This window comes from Esox lucius, chromosome 14 (genome assembly GCF_011004845.1).
Source record: "Esox lucius isolate fEsoLuc1 chromosome 14, fEsoLuc1.pri, whole genome shotgun sequence".
Taxonomy (NCBI): domain Eukaryota; kingdom Metazoa; phylum Chordata; class Actinopteri; order Esociformes; family Esocidae; genus Esox; species Esox lucius.
Window position 1 is genome coordinate 11,364,233 of NC_047582.1, and position 19,190 is coordinate 11,383,422.

General features: G+C 42.4%; 1 pseudogene; it reads right to left on the reverse strand.

Annotated features, from left to right (window-relative positions):
* Nucleotides 1-6,569: 6,569 nt before the first annotated feature.
* On the reverse strand, nucleotides 6,570-8,179 carry LOC105025182 (annotated as a pseudogene).
* Between the last annotated feature and the right edge of the window lie 11,011 nt (nucleotides 8,180-19,190).

A 19,190-nucleotide genomic window follows, 5' to 3' on the forward strand; every position in this document is an offset into this window, starting at 1 on the left:
CTTGATTCTTTGAAAAGTCCTTGTGGTTCCAGTAAGATGTACTTCCAAAGGCATCTGACGTTTGGAGGAGCAGAACAGTCAGTAATGAACTCCAACAGATCAGCTTATTTCTCCAACCTGAACAAAAACAATCCAAAATGTCTCTTCGATACAGTTGCAAAGTTAACAAAAAAGCAAAGCTCAACAAGTGAAGGGGGTCTTCACTTTAGTTATAATGAATACATGAACTACTTAGATGAAAAGATCATCACCATTAGAAAACAAATAACTGAATTGTCCAGAGAATGTCCTGAACCTCCCTGACCAGGTGTTAATGGGGACACTTGAATTTCTTGATACCGTACTGCTCGACACATTCACAAAATTTGTTCTAAACCCAAAAACTGTCAGCTAGACCCGATTCCAACAAAATTACTTAAGAAACTATTTCCTGTGCTAGGTCAGCCAATGTTGAACATAATAAATTGCTCCCTTTCCTCCGGATGTGTACCAAACTCACAAAAAATAGCGCAAATTAAGCCTCTTCTAAAAAAATCTAATCTGGATCCCGACATATTAAACAATTAAAGGCCAATATCGAACCTCCTGTTCCTCTCAAAAATCTTCAAAAAATGTGTTTCCCAACAACTGAATGCCTTCCTGAAGACTAATAACATTTATGAAATGCTCCAGTCCGGTTTCAGATCCCATCATAGTACGGAGACTGCACTCGTGAAGGTAACAAATTACCTTCTAATGGCATCGGACAAAGGTTCCGCATCCGTCCTGTTGCTTCTTGATCTTAGTGCTGCTTTTGACACTATTTATCACTCCCTTCTCTTAAAAAGACTGGAAACCCATATTGGGCTACGTCGACATGTTCTAGCCTGGTTTAAATCTTATTTATCTGAAAGATATCAGTTTGTTAGTGTGGATGGCATATCCTCTGACAAGTCAAAGGTATGCTTTGGTGTTCCTCAAGGCTCGGTTCTGGGCCCATTATTGTTCTCACTATATATACTGCTTCTGGGCGATGTAATCCGAAATCACAATGTACATTTTCACTGTTATGCTGATGACACACAGTTATATATTTCAATGAAGCATGGAGAAGCCCCAAAATTAGCTACTTTGGAAACTTTCTTGCTCTTAAACTCAAGAAAAACAGAAATGCTTGTTTTAGGACCCAAGAAACAAAGAGCATTGTAAGCAGATCTCATTGTGAACCTCGACGGCTGCATGGTCGTATCCCAAAAAACTGTAAGAAACCTCGCCGTTACCCTTGACCCTGACCTCTCCTTTGATGAACATATAAAATATATGTCTCAAGAGTTTATTATTTTCATCTTTGAAACAAACAAACACGGATACCTTGTCTTGCACCACACAAGGCTTAAGCCAGGTCTAGTCAACTAGAGTACGTTATAACTAGCTCAAGATGTGTGATGCACCTGTCACTCTATGCAAGCAGGCAAGATCCATTTATTTTGTAGCTTAAGATACACTATGTTGTCATTATTTAGAAATGTAAACAAAATAATTTGTCATGGCCATCGTCTATGCAGTGGTGTTCACCAGTTTTGTGAAGTTGCTAAGGATGAGCTAAATTACCTAAACAGAGTTCATAACTAACCAGTGACCTTTTCATTTTATCGATCACTGGTTAGTTTTCAACTCCCAAAATTGTCTACAATTAAATTAGATTATGAGATTATTGTGTTTGGCAAAAACAATTTAAGAACAAGTATTAGTAAAGAGCTGGATTCTCAGGCTCTTAAAACCAGTGATCAAGTGCGTAATCTTGGTGTTCTGATAGACTCAGACCTCACATTCAACAGTCATATCAAAACGGTCACCAAAACAGCATTCTATCATCTAAAAAATACAGCCAGAATCAAAGGCTTGGTGCCCCAAAATGACAAGAGAAGCTCATCTAAGCTTTTCTCTCTAGTAGGGTTGACTACTGTAATGGCCTCTTAACTAGATGCCCCAAAAAAGACTGTAAAACAACTGCAGCTCATTCAGAATGCTGCTGCTAGAATGTTAACCAGGACCAAGAGAACAGAGCACATCACTCCGGTTCTTAAATCTTTGCATTGGCTTCCAGTCAGTTACAGAATAGATTTCAAAGTGGAGCTTTAAGTTTATAAATCTCTGAATGGTTTAGAATCCAAATACATTTCTGATATGTTTGAAGAATATAAACTGAGCAGGGCTCTTAGATCCATGAACACATATCAGCTTGTAGAGCCCAGAGTCCAAACTATACATGGAGAAGCTGCTTTTAGCACTTATGCTGTACACAACTGGAATAAACACTCAGAAGATCAGAGACGTGCACCAAACGTATACATTTTTAGATTAAAATCACTTCTCTTTACACGTGCCTATGACTGAGCTCCTAAACTTAACCACACGGTTTAGCCTTATAGCTTCCTATGTTTTTATCCCATTTTTATTCTTTTTATATTTTATTATTCACATTTTATTATGTTTTCATTTGTTTATTTGTTTTATTTTATTGTATTTATTATAATTTTTTCTTTTTCTTTGTAAAGCACATTTAATTGCTTCGATGTATGAATTGTGCTATATAGATAAACTTGCTTGCTTTACCTTACTTAGATCTTAATTAGATACTTCCCTAAAGTGGTGAATACAGCCAAACCCAAGTGAGTACTTTTACTTTGTACACCTCTACTTCTATGTGATTGTTGTGATCTTTCATTTCAGTTCCAAAGATGCGTTGTTGAGCTGGGGGATACTGTTGCCTGGGTAAATGCCAACATGGGCCTCTTCTGAGACCGGGTACCAGTCCTCACCCCTGAATGATGAAGAAATACAGGTTGCTGTGCAGATGCTCAGAGAGGCTTCAACTCTAGAGGAAGAACAAGAAGCTCTCTCCCCATTCATGTTTTTGTTTATCAATTTTGAAGACACTGAAACATTCATGGACGAAATAGACAAAAGAGGACTTAGTGATACATTTGAGTTTCTCTGTTAATTATTTTTGTTTATGAGGATAAATATTAACTGTCTTTAAACCATCATCTAATGCTTGTAAAACACCACAACATTTACAAGATCCAGAACACAAAATACAATTTTACAAGACAAAGAGACAAGGAACATCATTTATTTAGCAAGAGTAAACTGGACAGTGTTTTGGAAATGTTCACCTGGCCATACAACATGATGAATCCAAAGCCTACAGAATCTGAGCAAAGCTGAATACACAGTACATAAAGAAACAGTTTAGTTTTGACAGTGTTGGAATGTAATGTTTTGAATATTTAATGGGGTATTTGAATGTTTAATTGTCTAACTAGCATATCATTTAATTTAGTATTTTTAGGTTATGCCATTAACTTTAAGATTTTGGCCTATATTAATTGACTTTCAATAATGTATGTTGTGCTCTTTTGGACCTGTTCTACTTGTAATTTATGCTATTGAATCTACTTTTAGGATAAAGGTTAAATTAGATGTAACACTTACATTCCTCCCAACAATGTTTTAAGTCCATAACCACATCATTACTATATAATAAAACATTTGCTTCTTCCAGGCACCCCTGGAAAAATGTATTGTTCTGTAAACAGATGTTGACCTGACCGCTACATGATGCAAATTGAAACTTGCCACCTTTCTGCAACAGGCTATAGAAAATTCCACACTTCCAGTTACCAATTTCAACTTTCTAGAAGATTGCTGATAAATTGAACAGTGCAAGTCAGTACCTTCAGAACAGTTTAGTTCAGAGTTTAGAACAGTTCACCGCACAATGTACCTTACACAGTATATTCACACTTGTCTAATATGTTGAATCTATGGAAAATTCATAAATGGTAATCCTGAAAACTTGTCCAAAAGGGAGGCCTGTTTCACTGTGTAACATGAGCTCAGATCAACTATATTTTAACGGCAATAAGCAGCTTTCGCAACCAACAACCTCCTAATGATGGCCTTCAGACCTCAAATTAATTATTTCAGTTGTATGTTATCAAACAATTTTAATCCTGAAACAAAATACAATTAAATGTTATTGGAAAATAATTTTACATAATTGGTACAAGCATAATCAGACTAAAGTGCTTTTTCAACATGTAGTCAAAGCAAATACACTTTTGTTTTCTATATCAGTGCTTGAACCGCTTGAACCTAGTGTTATATCTTGACAAATTATATTGAATAAAAATCACATGGACTCTGAGATAAAGTTGTAACGTTAGTTGACTCTTCCTCCATTAGTACACTCAACGTAATGATGTCATACCATACATGACACCTAGCGTTGAAACATGTGTCAAACCAGGATGTCCCCAAACTGACCAATGGCGAACATCAGTGGGTGAAACTTAATATTCAGGAATCCCCATTTCAACTGACCAATAGCGAACATCAGAGGACGTAACTTAATATTCAGGAACCCCATATTAAGTAACAGCTCCGACTTGCGGTCTGCAGATATACCTTATTAGCCTGTTGGGCCCTCTGTGAGTGAGTAGTGCACTCCAGGGGGTCTATACCTCTCTTTACAATTTAGTCTATGTAAACTTCTCAACTTGGTTTTCTAGAGTAGAACTTGATGCAGAATTAATTTCTCAGTTTCAATTAAAACATAAAACTTAGCAAACCAGAAAGGAATATCAAAATGTGCTCCCTGCACGTTTTTACCCACTAATTCCATAATGCATGCGATTAATATGATTACTTCTAATCAAATATCACACAAACAAACTGAACCGTCACATTCTCATAGTCACTACTCATCCCAACAAATTATTTATTTCTTAGCTAAACCAAATCAAAATGGTAAGATGTATTCTACTCAACCATACCCATGTTAGATTTTGTATCAAACGGTTTCCAAAAACCCAAGAGATGCCAATTTTAACAGATGCCAATTTTCTGTCATAACTATGGAAACAAAACAATCCAATAATTCATGAACTCTAAGTTCAAGTCTTTTTCATCATAGATAATCATCACGAATAGTCACAAAACAACACGAGAGAAAGCAGCACATTGAACGGACATGAAAAAAGGAAATTGATATTATGGATTAATCTAACATTAATTCAGTAAGGAGTCGCAAACAGAATATCCATCAAAAACAAATGTGAACCGTAACCAAAATGTGCATTGTCACAGTCAATGGCCAAAGTACTTTATGACAACACAAACGTAATGTCTTTATTAACCTCCAACTTTGATGCATGTCTATGTTACACCAGATAGTGGCTTTCATGCCAATTTTACGCACAGACATCAAGATTGTTACAATTGTTAACAATGGGTTATGATTTTAGGTCTCTATCCTCACTACAAGTATGTTTCAAAACCATACATTGACATGAAAGCTATTGAGAGGAAAATGTATTTAGCTAGCTCTTAACATTTGATTATACCATAAGTGAATATACTCATGTTGGGGAAATTATCACAGGTGAGACCAGTCAGAACACTCAAACTTAACCCTTAGCACTAGGCTACTTTGATTTAGTGGGAAAGGTTGGTAGAGGCCATCCCAGGGGGTCTGACCCCCTTCCTGGAGCCTAGGACTTTACCCACTTCTGGTAGGCCATAAAGGTCAAATGGATTGTTTAAAATGCTCATGTTTCCACACAAAAAACATGACATGGTCTTCAGACTGTCTGTAATAAGAGACGTCAGGCTTTCAACTTAGCCGATATCCTACGTTAACTGAAGGTTCAAAGTTATTGCCCTACTCATCTAATATCGTTGCTGTTGGTAAAAAAAATTGCTTATCTTATCAACACAGAAACAGACGGGAGGGAAGAAAACTCTCAAGAAAGGCCAAGTCAACAGAAAACAGATGCATGATGTCACTACAACCAAGGAACAATCAGGGATTTATCCCTTTGATAGTCCAACGAGACCTGTAAACACAACAAAACCCTATTTGTGCATCAGACAATTTACCATTTCAGAAGTTATAGTCCAATAACGAGTATCAGAAGTTGGTCTTAAAACACAAGTATTATCCCAGTCATCATTGTAAATACAAACAAAGCCAAATGACATTACTTAACCAAACGTGGTTCTTCATTCTACTCCATACAAGGAGAGAGAAACACAATATTTTAATCCTTTACAATGAAGACCATATTTTACCAAATTTGGAAAGCATCATTGTACCAATTTCCAATCTATCACTCAGATTAAATTTAGGACATCATTCTCATATAGAATCCTAAGTTATCATGCGTATATCTCCACGTGCACCAGCCACCAGCACAACACTGGAAAACAGATTTCAATTTTGCGGAGTCGGTGCTTAGGCAAAAGCCGAAAAAGTGGGCCATGCCAGAGAATTGAATTAACCGCAAAATTGGTTGACCGATCGTGGATTTTACCGATACGATAGCTAGTTTGGGCCATATTTGCAGATAACCGATTAATCGACCGATAGTATTTAGAATTGATACTGGATAAAAACAAACATGACACTCATTTACCATGAAAACATGCTAAATGAAATAAATATATAAATATAAATAAATATTGAAGTCAATAAAAGACATTAATTCAAACTGAAACAAAAAGTAATACTCTAAATAACAATTTCACATACTTTCACTTCTTTCAATGACAGGCTCAGACAAACAGCACTCAAGCTCACTCTCAAAGCTGTTCATGTTCATCCCCCTTGACACAGCTGTGGCACCAAGGACCCTGGCATACAGGGTGTCCACTAAAGTGGGCTGATGGATTCTTCTTTGCTTCTTTGTCTCTGGATCCAAATCCTCATCCTGCTCAAGTCTTTCTGGTGCAGGGCTCAAATCTTCTTCTCGGAGCTCGCTAAGCTCTTCTTCAGCTTCCTCCTTTAGCCATAGTTTTCCTTTCTCAACTGTTTCTTCAGACGCAAAGGCACGGGCCTTGTATCTAGGATCAAGGAGTGTTGCTAGGACCAGAACTTTTGTTTCTTCTGCCTTAGAAATCCATTTTGTCAGGCTGTTAAGCATGGTCTTGCGCAAAGTTTTGATCCCTATTGATGATGGACCCTCTGCCTGCAGCATCAGCTTCAGAAGAGACTCACTAGGGATAATGCATCCTGCTGAAGACTCAGTGTTGCTCATCTCCATTGTGACTTCTTTGATGGGAGCCAGTGTGTCAATAAGGTTACTGACAATGTCCCACTGTGTGGCAGATAAGCCACTGATATGGCCATGTTCACCAGCGTACACATTCAGTGCCCGTCTCTGTTCATACATTCTTTGGAGCATATGAAGTGTTGAGTTCCATCGAGTCGGGACGGCCTGGATGATGTTGTGCTTTGGGACACCCAGCTCCTCCTGAATGGATCTTAGCCTCTGTTTGGCCAATACAGAGTGGCCAAAGTGAGTTGCACAGCTTTTTTATAATGTCCAGGACAGGCCATCATGGATAATGAGATGAAGGGTGTGAGCAGTGCAGCTTAAATCAGGAAGTTCAGCCAGTTTCATTCCTTTTACCATGTTTGCTCCCCCATCTCTTAGGACAAGAACAACATGGTCTGTTGCAATATCCCAATCTTCCAACATGTTCAGGAAGGTTTCTTGAATATAAGTGGCTGTGTGTGATCCAGTCATGGGCTTGACATATAGCACCACTTGCTTTCTAGACCAGTCCTCAGAAATGAAATGCCCAGTTAGGCTCATCATGGACTCTGTAGTTCCAGACCAACAGTCAGTTGTGAAGGCCATGAATGGGGCTTTGTCCTTCATCACTATGCTTTTCACTTTTGTCAAAACTCTGGAATATGTTTCATCATGCATCTTTGTTCTGTAGAACTTCTCATTTTTAATCCGGTACCTGGGTTCCATAAGGGATAGAGCCTCTTAAATCCAAGGTCTGAAACCACTGAAAATGGTTGATTGTCAGTGGCAATCATTTCAGTGATAAAGACATCAATTTTGATAGACCTTGGATCTGTATCCTTCCACCCTGTCTTGCTTTCAAACAGTTGAGACACTGTTGGCTGAGAAGGATTTTTCATGCCCCTTTTTCTGCTAGCCTCTTCATGGACTTCTGGATGAATATGCTTCAGATGACTCCACATGTTCATAGTATTTTTACCTGTAGATGTTGATGCCCCCATGCTGATTATTTTGTCACAGATATTACACTGTGCTTTCCCTGGCGATACTTCAGTAAAATACTCCCACACTGGAACTTTCTTAAAAGCAGTTGCCATCTGAAAATAATCTAAACATTAAAATATGTCCAATGTGTGTTTCTTTAGCTATATCACTTTGCGAGTCCAATTTGTTAACAAGGATTTATTAGCTAGTCTCACACACTTCTATTTTATAACACTTGATGATTATCTAATCAAAATAAAATATGAATTACAGTGATGATGAAAAAAGAACCAAAATCGATGATTTGATTTGTTTATATGTCGGCTGATAAGTGACCAGCTGGAAATAAACTAATGCAAATATATGGTGACAATTGTGACATTAAACATTTGGGTCGGACTTTCATTTATTATTGTCAGTGTTTTAACCGCTTGAGGTAAGTTACCCTACTGTTTAGCGTCATCTCAGCCTCGAAAGCAAACAAACATACTGTTGTGCTGTTCTTTCTCTATTCAACAAATTAATAACTTTATAATGATATGACAAAATGTACTGTATACATACCTTTTTGCTGTCGATGCTTCAAACGCGCATCTGATGTCAGCCTTCTCCGCACAGCATGTGCTCTCCGTGCAGCGTGCAGTAACACGTGTCGAAAATAAACAACACCAGGCATCAGTGATTTTTTATTTCGCCTCTAAAGGCCGCTATTGTAATGCATGATGCCAGCAGACCCTTCTCAGATCTCGCGTACTGTGTAATGAATGACAGCGTGCGCTTCTCAGCCGCTCTAGCAACGGACACAACCAGGAAAAACTAGCGGTATGGATTTTTGCCGATAACGATAGTTCCATCAAATCAACTATCGGTGCCGATTAATTGGCAAAACCGATGAATCGGTCGACCTCTAGAATTAACGACGCAATAAATGCTTTCACCCAAGTGTACACCATCCATCCATCATCTTCCGCTTATCCGGGGCCGGGTCGCAGGGGCAGCAGTCTAAGCTGGGATGCCCAGACTACCCTCTCCCCAGACACTTCCTCCAGCTCTTCCGGGGGGACACCGAGGCGTTCCCAGGCCAGCCGGGAGACATAGTCCCTCCAGCGTGTCCTAGGTCTTCCCCGGGGTCTCCTCCCGGGTGGGACGGGACCGGAACACCTTCCCAGGGAGGCGTTCCGGAGGCATCCGAAACAGATGCCCAAGCCACCTCAGCTGACCCCTCTCGATGTGGAGGAGCAGCGGCTCTACTCTGAGCTCCTCCCGGGTGACCAAGCTTCTCACCCTAAGGGATCGGCCAGCCACCCTGCGGAGAAAGCTCATTTCGGCAGCCTGTATCTGGGATCTTGTCCTTTCGGTCATGACCCAAAGCTCATGACCATAGGTGAGAGTAGGAACGTAGATTGACCGGTAAATCGAGAGCTTCGCCTTACGGCTCAGCTCTTTCTTCACCACGACAGACCGATACATCAACCACATTTCTGCAGAAGCTGCACCGATCCGCCTGTCTCCCGTTCCATCCTTCCCTCACTCGTGAACAGGACCCCTAGATACTTAAACTCCTCCACTTGAGGCAGGCACTCTCCACCAACCTGAAGTGGGCAAGCCACCCTTTTCCGACTGAGGACCATGGCCTCGGATTTGGAGGTACTGATTTTAATCCCCACCGCTTCACACTCAGCTGCAAACCGTCCAAGTGCATGCTGAAGGTCCTGGCTTGAAGGGGCCAACACGACAACATCATCCGCAAAGAGCAGAGACAAAATCGTGTAGTCCCCAAACCTGACACCCTCCGGCCCCTGGCTGCGCCTAGAAATTCTGTCCATAAAAATTACGAACAGAACCGGTGACAAAGGGCAGCCCTGCCGGAGTCCAACATGCACAGGGAACAAGTCTGACTTACTGCCGGCAATGCGGACCAAGCTCCTGCTTCGGTCGTACAGGGACCTGACCGCCCTTAGCAAAGGACCCAGGACCCCATATTCCCGAAGCACCCTCCACAGGATGCCGCGAGGGACACAGTCAAATGCCTTCTCCAAATCCACAAAACACATGTGGATTGGTTGGGGAAACTCCCATGAACCCTCCATCACCCTGTAGAGGGTATAGAGCTGGTCCAGTGTTCCACGGCCTGGACGAAAACCACACTGTTCCTCCTGAATCCGAGGTTCTACTATTGGCCGTATTCTCCTCTTCAGAACCCTGGCATAGACTTTCCCAGGGAGGCTGAGAAGTGTGATCCCCCTATAGTTGGAACACACCCTCCGGTCCCCCTTCTTAAAAAGAGGGACCACCACCCTGGTCTGCCATCCCAGAGGCACTGTCCCCGACCGCCACGCGATGTTGCACAGGCGTGTCAGCCAAGACAGCCCTACAACATCCAGAGACTTGAGGTACTCAGGGCGGATCTCATCCACCCCTGGTGCCTTACCACCGAGGAGTTTCTCAACCACCTCTGTGACTTCAGCCCGGGTGATGGACGAGTCCACCTCTGAGCCCTCATCCTCTGCTTCCTCAATGGAAGACGTGACGGCGGGATTGAGGAGATCTTCGAAGTACTCCTTCCACCGCCCGACGACATCCCCAGTTGAGGTCAACAGCTGCCCACCTCTACTGTAAACAGCGTTGGTAGGGCACTGTTTCCCTCTCCTGAGACACCGGATGGTTTGCCAGAATCTCTTCGAGGCCAGCCGATAGTCCTTCTCCATGGCCTCACCGAACTCCTCCCAGGCCCGAGATTTTGCCTCCACAACCACCCGGGCTGCAGTCCGCTTGGCCTGTTGGTACCCGTCAGCTGCCTCAGGAGTCCCACAAGCCAACCAGGCCTGATAGGACTTCTTCAGCTTGACAGCATCCCTTACTTCCGGTGTCCACCACCGGGTTCAGGGATTGCCGCCTCGACAGGCACCGGAGACCTTACGGCCACAGCTCAGAGCGTCCGCTTCGACAATGGCGGTGGAGAACATGGTCCACTCGGACTCAATATCTCCAACCTCTCTCGGGATCCAGTCGAAGCTCTGCCGGAGGTGGGAGTTAAAGATCTCTCTGACAGGAGACTCGGCCAGACGTTCCCAGCAGACCCTTACAGTACGCTTGGGCCTGCCGAGTCTGTCCAGCTTCCTCCCCCGCCATCGGATCCAACTCACCACCAGGTGGTGATCAGTTGACAGCTGTTCCTCCCAATCACGCCCCTCCAGGTGTCACTGTCGTTGCCCACGTGGGCGTTGAAGTCCCCCAGTAGAACGATAGAGTCCCCAGTCTGAGCACTTTCCAGCACCCCTCCCAAAGACTCCAAGAAGGTCGGGTACTCTGCACTGCCGTTCGGCCTGTAGGCACAAACAACAGTGAGAGACCTATCCCCGACCCGTAGGCGCAGGGAAACGACCCTCTCATTCACCGGGGTAAACTCCAACACATGGCGGCAGAGCTGGGGAGCTATAAGCAAACCCACACCAGCCCGCCGCCTCTCACCATGGGCAACTCCAGAGTGGTGAAGAGTCCAGCCTCTCTCAAGGAGTGTGGTTCCAGAGCCCAAGCCGTGCGTAGAGGTGGTCCCGACTATCTCTAGTTGGAACCTCTCAACCTCACGCACGATCTCAGGCTCCTTCCCCGCCAGCGATGTGACATTCCACGTCCCTAGAGCTAGTTTCCGTGTCCAGGGATCGGGTTGTCTAGGCCCCTGCCTTCGACTGCCGCCCGAACCTCTCCGCACCGGCCCCTTATGGTCCCTCCTGTGGGTGGTGAGCCCACGGGTGACAGCTTTGGAGAGGAGGTTAGAGGTTCGCCAATTGTTTGAGATGGGGCCATTGCAGAGCGGTCTTCTTTGTTGGAATGTAAGACCTGTCAACTGGAATGAAGTCTTGAGCAAAGGCTTGATGTATTTGTATGCAAGTTTGAGAGTGGAGTCCCCATATCTGCAAACCACAAACACTTTTGCTTTCTATAACTGTGTCTACAGCTGTCATTGTGCTGAGCTTCAAATGTACTGGTTTAGCATCAAGGTAGGTGAGAATTCCAAGTTGCAAAGGCACTTTGTGTTACCGCGTTCAAGATTACTTTGTGGGTATATTGGCCCTTAATGTTTTCCGTTGACTCAAACTTTCCTTGAAGCCAATACAGGACCTTGGACTCTTTCTTCATGCAAGCAGGTTGGATGCCGCTGATGACAAGTACTACAAGTATGTCTCCTTTTACAGACTTTCGAAGCATGGCCTCTTCTTAAGCATTCAAAACAAAGATGATTCTGCAGAATGAACGGCTTTTTCTCTCCTATGGATTGTTTCTCAAAAGTAGGACACTTAACAATGCTGTGCGTTTTGTCATTACAGACCGGGCAGGGTGGTCTTGTCTTTGCATCAGGTTTTCCTTGTGACCCTGGTGAGGACCTTTCTGCTAAAATGTATGTGTTGAGGGCTCTGGCTCTCTTTGGTTGCCTTTCCTCACTAACTTTGAGGTTTAACTGATATGGGGAGGCAACTGGGTTGCAGATTATTCTAGCTTCCTTCTTAAGAAAGTCTGCAAAGCACTCAAAGCTTGGGTAGTCACAATCTGCGTCTAGCTCTTCCACTAAGATTCTGCTCCACTTACGCACCATCTACTCAGGTAATTTTCCTAACAGGTTGTGATTTTCTTAACAGTCGTTTAGGATAGCTAATCCCTTTACATGGGGAATGGCTTCAACACAGCCTTACAAGAAGTCTGAGAACTCTCTTAATGCTAAGGGATCATTGTCACTTATTTTAGGCCATTTTGTAATCTTATCTCGAAATGCCTTTTGCACAATGAATTGGTTACCATATCTCTCTTCTAGAACTTTCCAGGCACCCTTGTAGGCTTCTTCCGAGCTCCTTTAAAAGAATCCTTCAACTGCGTTGCGTGCCTCACCAGCAAGGTAGGTTTTTAGATAGAACATTTAGATAGGTATTTAACTTTTCATTAACAAGGAGAGGTTTTTGATCTATCAGAGCAGTGAAAGTTATCTTCCACTCTGGAAACGTTAAGGGGTCACCTGAGGAGGTTGATGGTTCTGGGACAGGTAGTCTATTTATACTTAGCGAGGTTGCGATGGCCTGCGCAAGACTGCTTGTTTTGTTTGTGGCAGGGTCTCCAGCTGGCTGTTGGGGGGACTGGAAAGCTTGTGCACATGGACTTAAATGGAATTCAGTTCTGGGATAGCTAGTGTAAGGTTTAGGATTGCTTTCATCTACAAGTTTGATTGTTCTCAAAGGTATTATATATGGTATTATCAATTAGTAATTGCTGCGCCGAGTTTCGGCTTCTTTTTGTCTCCATTCTGACAGTAATTTTGTTTCACTGAGTTTCCATTCATTCTCAATGTTCTCTAGTTTAACCTGTTGAATATTAATTTCTTCCATGGCTTTGGACTGTTCTACTTCAGCCGCGAGCTCTGCTTCTGCATCTGCGCATTTACTAGATACGGTAGATGCAACATCAGGGTAACTGACTGAACTGGCTGAGGTCTGTGGTAACCAAAATTAGACCTATGGTCAGCCTTGTTTAGTGCCATCCTAACCCCTTTCTTTCTCAAGATGGTGATTGAATTTTTTGTCGATTATTTCCCCTTGTTTAGCTATATGATCACGTCTGTTATTAGGACAGCGCAAGCTTCCATCTTTTTGACTATGTCAGATGTGCAAGTGTGATTGCTTCGTATTGGATCATAATTTTGAGAAATATGGCTATATTTGGCTTGGATGTCCGATTCTAGTTTATCTAGATCGTCTTGGGTACAGAAAGATTTTAGTTTTGACCTAGTCTCCCCCGCTAGTTGCATCCAGTTGCGTCTTATAGAAGGTCCTTTCATGATGCTTGCTTTCCTGCTCATGCATCTCCTGGCATCTGTCAGTTAGTGTTCTCTCACTAACAGGGTTGTCAGTTCCTTCTACCATTTGCAACATAGTTTACTTGTAGATATTAAATCAAACCCATCAAAATGTAAACATTATACTTAAAATAACTTGTCATAAATGGTAATTTGTTAGAACTCTCCACCCAGTTATGACCTTATAATATAGTGATGTTCTAGTTTATCTAGTGATTGTTTAAGCTCTTAAACCAACAAGAATGATAGAAAGATTCTGACACATCTTACATTTTTTAAAGTTGTATAAGTAATGCTTAGACAATTTACAGCTATACGATTGTAGACAGTTCATGCAGGTATGTGAATGTACACGTTTGATTTCTTATCTGTCAGTCTCTCAGTTCTACTCCATAGCAGGTGCAGGTCCAGCGCATTTCTGATCTTCCGCTTGCCTGTGTGTCACATGAGTGCTGCATGGAGGTGAATAGGCTGGCTTCTGTACCAAGAGCAGGAACAATGGCGGGATCCATGCTGGTTGAATGGCGACAAGTATTCGCTGAACCCCGTTGGCTACGTTTTTGCCGCCAAGTTTTGACTGTAGCAGCCCTTGGTACTTTAAAATATCAAGAGTCTCGCCGGGTGCTAGAAGTTTATTTCTTTTTCTGTTTTATGCACAAACTCTGTTGCACCTCACGACAAAGTGAAAACTAATAAAGAAAAGATTACAAAATAATGAGTTTGTGACAAAGCGATTTGTTCTAACATACATTCATCAAACGAAACAAATGTATTCAGTCATTTACAAACGAAGACACGCATCACATTCCCTTATAGCATATTAGCTTGACATATACAGAACGAAGTTGGCTACATCTTATATACACTCACCTAAAGGATTATTAGGAACGCCATACTAATACTGTGTTTGACCCCCTTTCGCCTTCAGAACTGCCTTAATTCTACTAGGCATTGATTCAACAAGGTGCTGAAAGCATTCTTTAGAAATGTTGGCCCATATTGATAGGATAGCATTTTGCAGTTGATGGAGATTTGTGGGATGCACCTCCAGGGCACGAAGCTCCCGTTCCACCACATCCCAAAGATGCTCTATTGGGTTGAGATCTGCTGACTGTGGGGGCCATTTCAGTACAGTGAACTCATTGTCATGTTCAAGAAACCAATTTGAAATGATTCGAGCTTTGTGACATGGTGCATTATCCTGCTGGAAGTAGCCATCAGAGGATGGGTACATGGTGGTCATAAAGGGATGGACATGGTCAGAAACAATGCTCAGGTAGGCCATGGCATTTAAACGATGCCCAATTGGCACTAAGGGGCCTAAAGTGTGCCAAGAAAACATCCCCCACACCATTACACCACCACCACCTGCCTGCACAGTGGTAACAAGGCATGATGGATCCATGTTCTCATTCTGTTTACGCCAAATTCTGACTGTACCATCTGAATGTCTCAACAGAAATCGAGACTCATCAGCAACATTCTTCCAGTCTTCAACTGTCCAATTTTCGTGAGATCGTGCAAATTGTAGCCTCTTTTTCCCTATTTGTAGTGGAGAGGAGTGGTACCCGGTGGGGTCTTCTGCTGTTGTGGCCCATCCGCCTCAAGGTTGTGCGTGTTGTGGCTTCACAAATGCTTTGCTGCATACCTCGGTTGTAACGAGTGGTTATTTCAGTCAAAGTTGCTCTTCTATCAGCTTGAATCAGTCGGCCCATTTTCCTCTGACCTCTAGCATCAACAAGGCATTTTCGCCCACAGGACTGGATGTTTTTCCCTTTTCACCCCATTCTTTGTAAACCCTAGAAATGGTTGTGCGTGAAAATCCCAGTAACTGAGCAGATTGTGAAATACTCAGACCGGCCCGTCTGGCACCAACAACCATGCCACGCTCAAAATTGCTTAAATCACCTTTCTTTCCCATTCTGACATTCAGTTTGGAGTTCAGGAGATTGTCTTGACCAGGACCACACCCCTAAATGCATTGAAGCAACTGCCATGTGATTGGTTTATTAGATAATTGCATTAATGAGAAATTGAACAGATGTTCCTAATAATCCTTTAAGTGAGTGTACATACTCTGTACGACATTCTGTACAAACAAAACATACCTCGCTCTGCGTACCAAGACTAAGAAAGTAAAAATTGCGGGATTACTATATAGCCAAGAAATCTTTATAGCCAACGTGGACGAGAAAATGTGTGGTTCAGTTGGTAAAGGCGTGAAAGATGCAGTGGGGAGAACAAGTATTTGATACACTGCCGATTTTGCAGGTTTTCCCCACTTACAAAGCATGCAATTTTTATCATAGCTACTCTTCAACTGTGAGTGACGGAATCTAAAACAAAAATCCACAGAATCACATTGTATAATTTTTAAGTATTTAATTTGCATTTTATTGCATGACATAAGTATTTGATACATCAGAAAAGCAGAACTTAATATTTTGTACATAAACCTTTGTTTGCAATTACAGAGATCATACGTTTCCTGTAGTTCTGGACCAGGTTTGCACACACTGCAGCAGGGATTTTGGCCCACTACTCCATACAGACCTTCTCAAGATCCTTCAGGTTTTGGGGCTCTCGCTGGGCAATATGGACTTTCAGCTCCCTCCAAAGATTTTCTATTGAGTTCAGGTCTGGAGACGGCTAGGCCACTCCAAGACCTTGAGATGCTTCTTACGGAGCCACTCCTTAGTTGCCCTGGCTGTGTGTTTCGGGTTGTTGTCATGCTGGAAGACCCAGCCACGACCCATCTTCAATGCTCTTACTGAGGGAAGGAGGTTGTTGGCCAAGATCTCGCCATACATGACCCCATCCATCCTCCCCTCAATACTGTGCAGTCATCCTGTCCCCTTTGCAGAAAAGCATCCCCAAAGAATGATGTTTCCACCTCCATGCTTCACAGTCGGGATAGTGTTCTTGGGGTTGTACTCATCCTTCTTCTTCCTCCAAACACGGCAAGTGGAGTTTAGACCAAAAAGCTCTATTTTTGTCTCATCAGACCACATGACCTTCTCCCTTTCCTCTTCTGGATCATCCAGATGGTCATTGGCAAACTTCAGACGGCCTGGACATGTGCTGGCTTGACCAGGGGGACCTTGCGTGAGCTGCAGGATTTTAATCCATGACGGCGTAGTGTGTTACTAATGGTTTTCTTTGAGACTGTGGTCCCAGCTCTCTTCAGGTCATTGACCAGGTCCTTCCGTGTAGTTCTGGGCTGATCCCAAGCGTGCCGCACAAGCCCTGAAAAGTGAAGCCAAAACGTCTCGATCGCCCCCTGGTGAGTGGTCCCAGTATAGGTCATAAACCCCGCCCTCCCCATGTTATTCAATGGGACGCGAGACCAACTAAACAATTAAATTACCCTTCAAATATATTTTTTCCGAAGCTGGTTTCTGTCATTTACTGTAGTTTGTATCACGCTAATGTAAATTCAAGAGTTTGTTTTTAAAATAAGTTTGTTTTTAGTTAGTTATTTAATGCTCTAAAAACGGTGGTGTGACGTCGTGATTCACAGCTGTGATTGACAGCTATCTGAGCCAAGGAGCCACTGAATCTTCGGAGGACTGAGGAGATTGGAACTTTACATTTAATCTCTAAATTTCTATAATTAATATAATTTCACACGGACATAATGGGTTGTTCTGCAGTACATTGTGCTAACCGATCTGGCATTTCCAATCGATCTTTGAATTTTTTTCGGTAAGTTCAATTTATAAGCTATTTAATTAGTAAATAAATGTAATGGGCTAGCTAACGTTAGCTAAAAGACAACAAGCCTCGTTAATAGCCATGTTAATAGCTAGCAGGTGATCGTTAGCCAGAAGTTACCAATTATTTTTGTATTAGGCCTATTCTAAATTAAGGTTAAACATGATGTAAGTTAGGCTATAACATATCGTCTAGGTTTAACAAGCAAAGGTTGTACTGTACTTGGACTTGCGATTGATTACGGTATGCGCATTCTGCGAGGGAGATTGAGGGCGGGGCACAGGGGTGGGGCCGTTGATTTCGCGGCTTTACGGCTTTACTTCCTTCTCGCTACTGCGCATAACTACTGCGCAGAACTGGTCCCAAGATCGCTATCTGCGCAGACGCAAGTCCAAGATGTCAGCGTCGTATCAGGACACTGGTGGCTTCATTTTTCACCAATGGAAAAGAGCGAAAGGGCGTCGTCCATTATATATACAGTCTATGGCTGATCCCTCACCTTTTTCATGATCATTGATGCCCCACGAGGCGAGATCTTGCATGGAGCCCCAGACCAAGGGACATTGACCGTCATCTTGAACTTCTTCCATTTTCTAATAATTGAGGCAACAGTTGTTGACTACTCACCAAGCTGCTTGCCTATTATCCTGCAGCCCATCCCAGCCTTGTGAAAGTCTACAATTTGATCCTTAATGTCCTTACACAGCTCTCTGGTCTTGGCCATTGTGGAAAGGTTGGAGTCTGTTTGATTGAGTGTGTGGACAGGTGTCTTTTATACAGGTAATGAGTTCAAACAGGTGCAGTTAATACAGGTAATGAGTGGAGAACAGGAGGGCTTCTTAAAGAAAAACAAACAGGTCTGTGAGAGCCAGAATTTTTACTGGTTGGTAGGTGATCAAATACTTATGTCATACAATAAAATGCAAATTAATAATTTAAAAATCATACAGTGATTTTCTGGATTTTTATTTTAGATTCGGTCTCTCACAGTTGAAGTGTACCTATGATAAAAATTACAGACCTCAACATGCTTTGTAAGTAGGAAAACCTGCAAAATCGGCAGTATATCAAATACTTGTTCTCCCCACTGTATCTATCCAGCTGCATAGTCATTTTTCCCCTTAGATGCCATTCCTTAAAATACCTGATACATTGTCACATTGTCTTTGTACTGGTCCTCGAGGATAGCCCATTATTAATGTCTTACTTTTACTTTTCATGTCTCTTATGTTTTTATTGCATTGTTGGAAATGGGCTAGTAAGCATTTCAATAAGTTGTATTCATTGTGTGACAAATACATTTTGATTTGATGACATTCATGTCTTTTTATATGTCTGATGATTATGGATCCCTTTAACTGTAAAAAGGGTGTGAGTATATATACTAGATGTAAACTAGGCTGTACACATTACACGTGCTGGGAAATGTAGCTGTACTGTATCACATAATCTGCACTTATTAAAGCTCATTCACAGGCGTGTCAGTGTTGACTTGTAAATCCATGTTGACAATGGAGTACGCTGAACCTGTAAGGATATTTAAAACAATATTTAGCGCTTTCCATAAC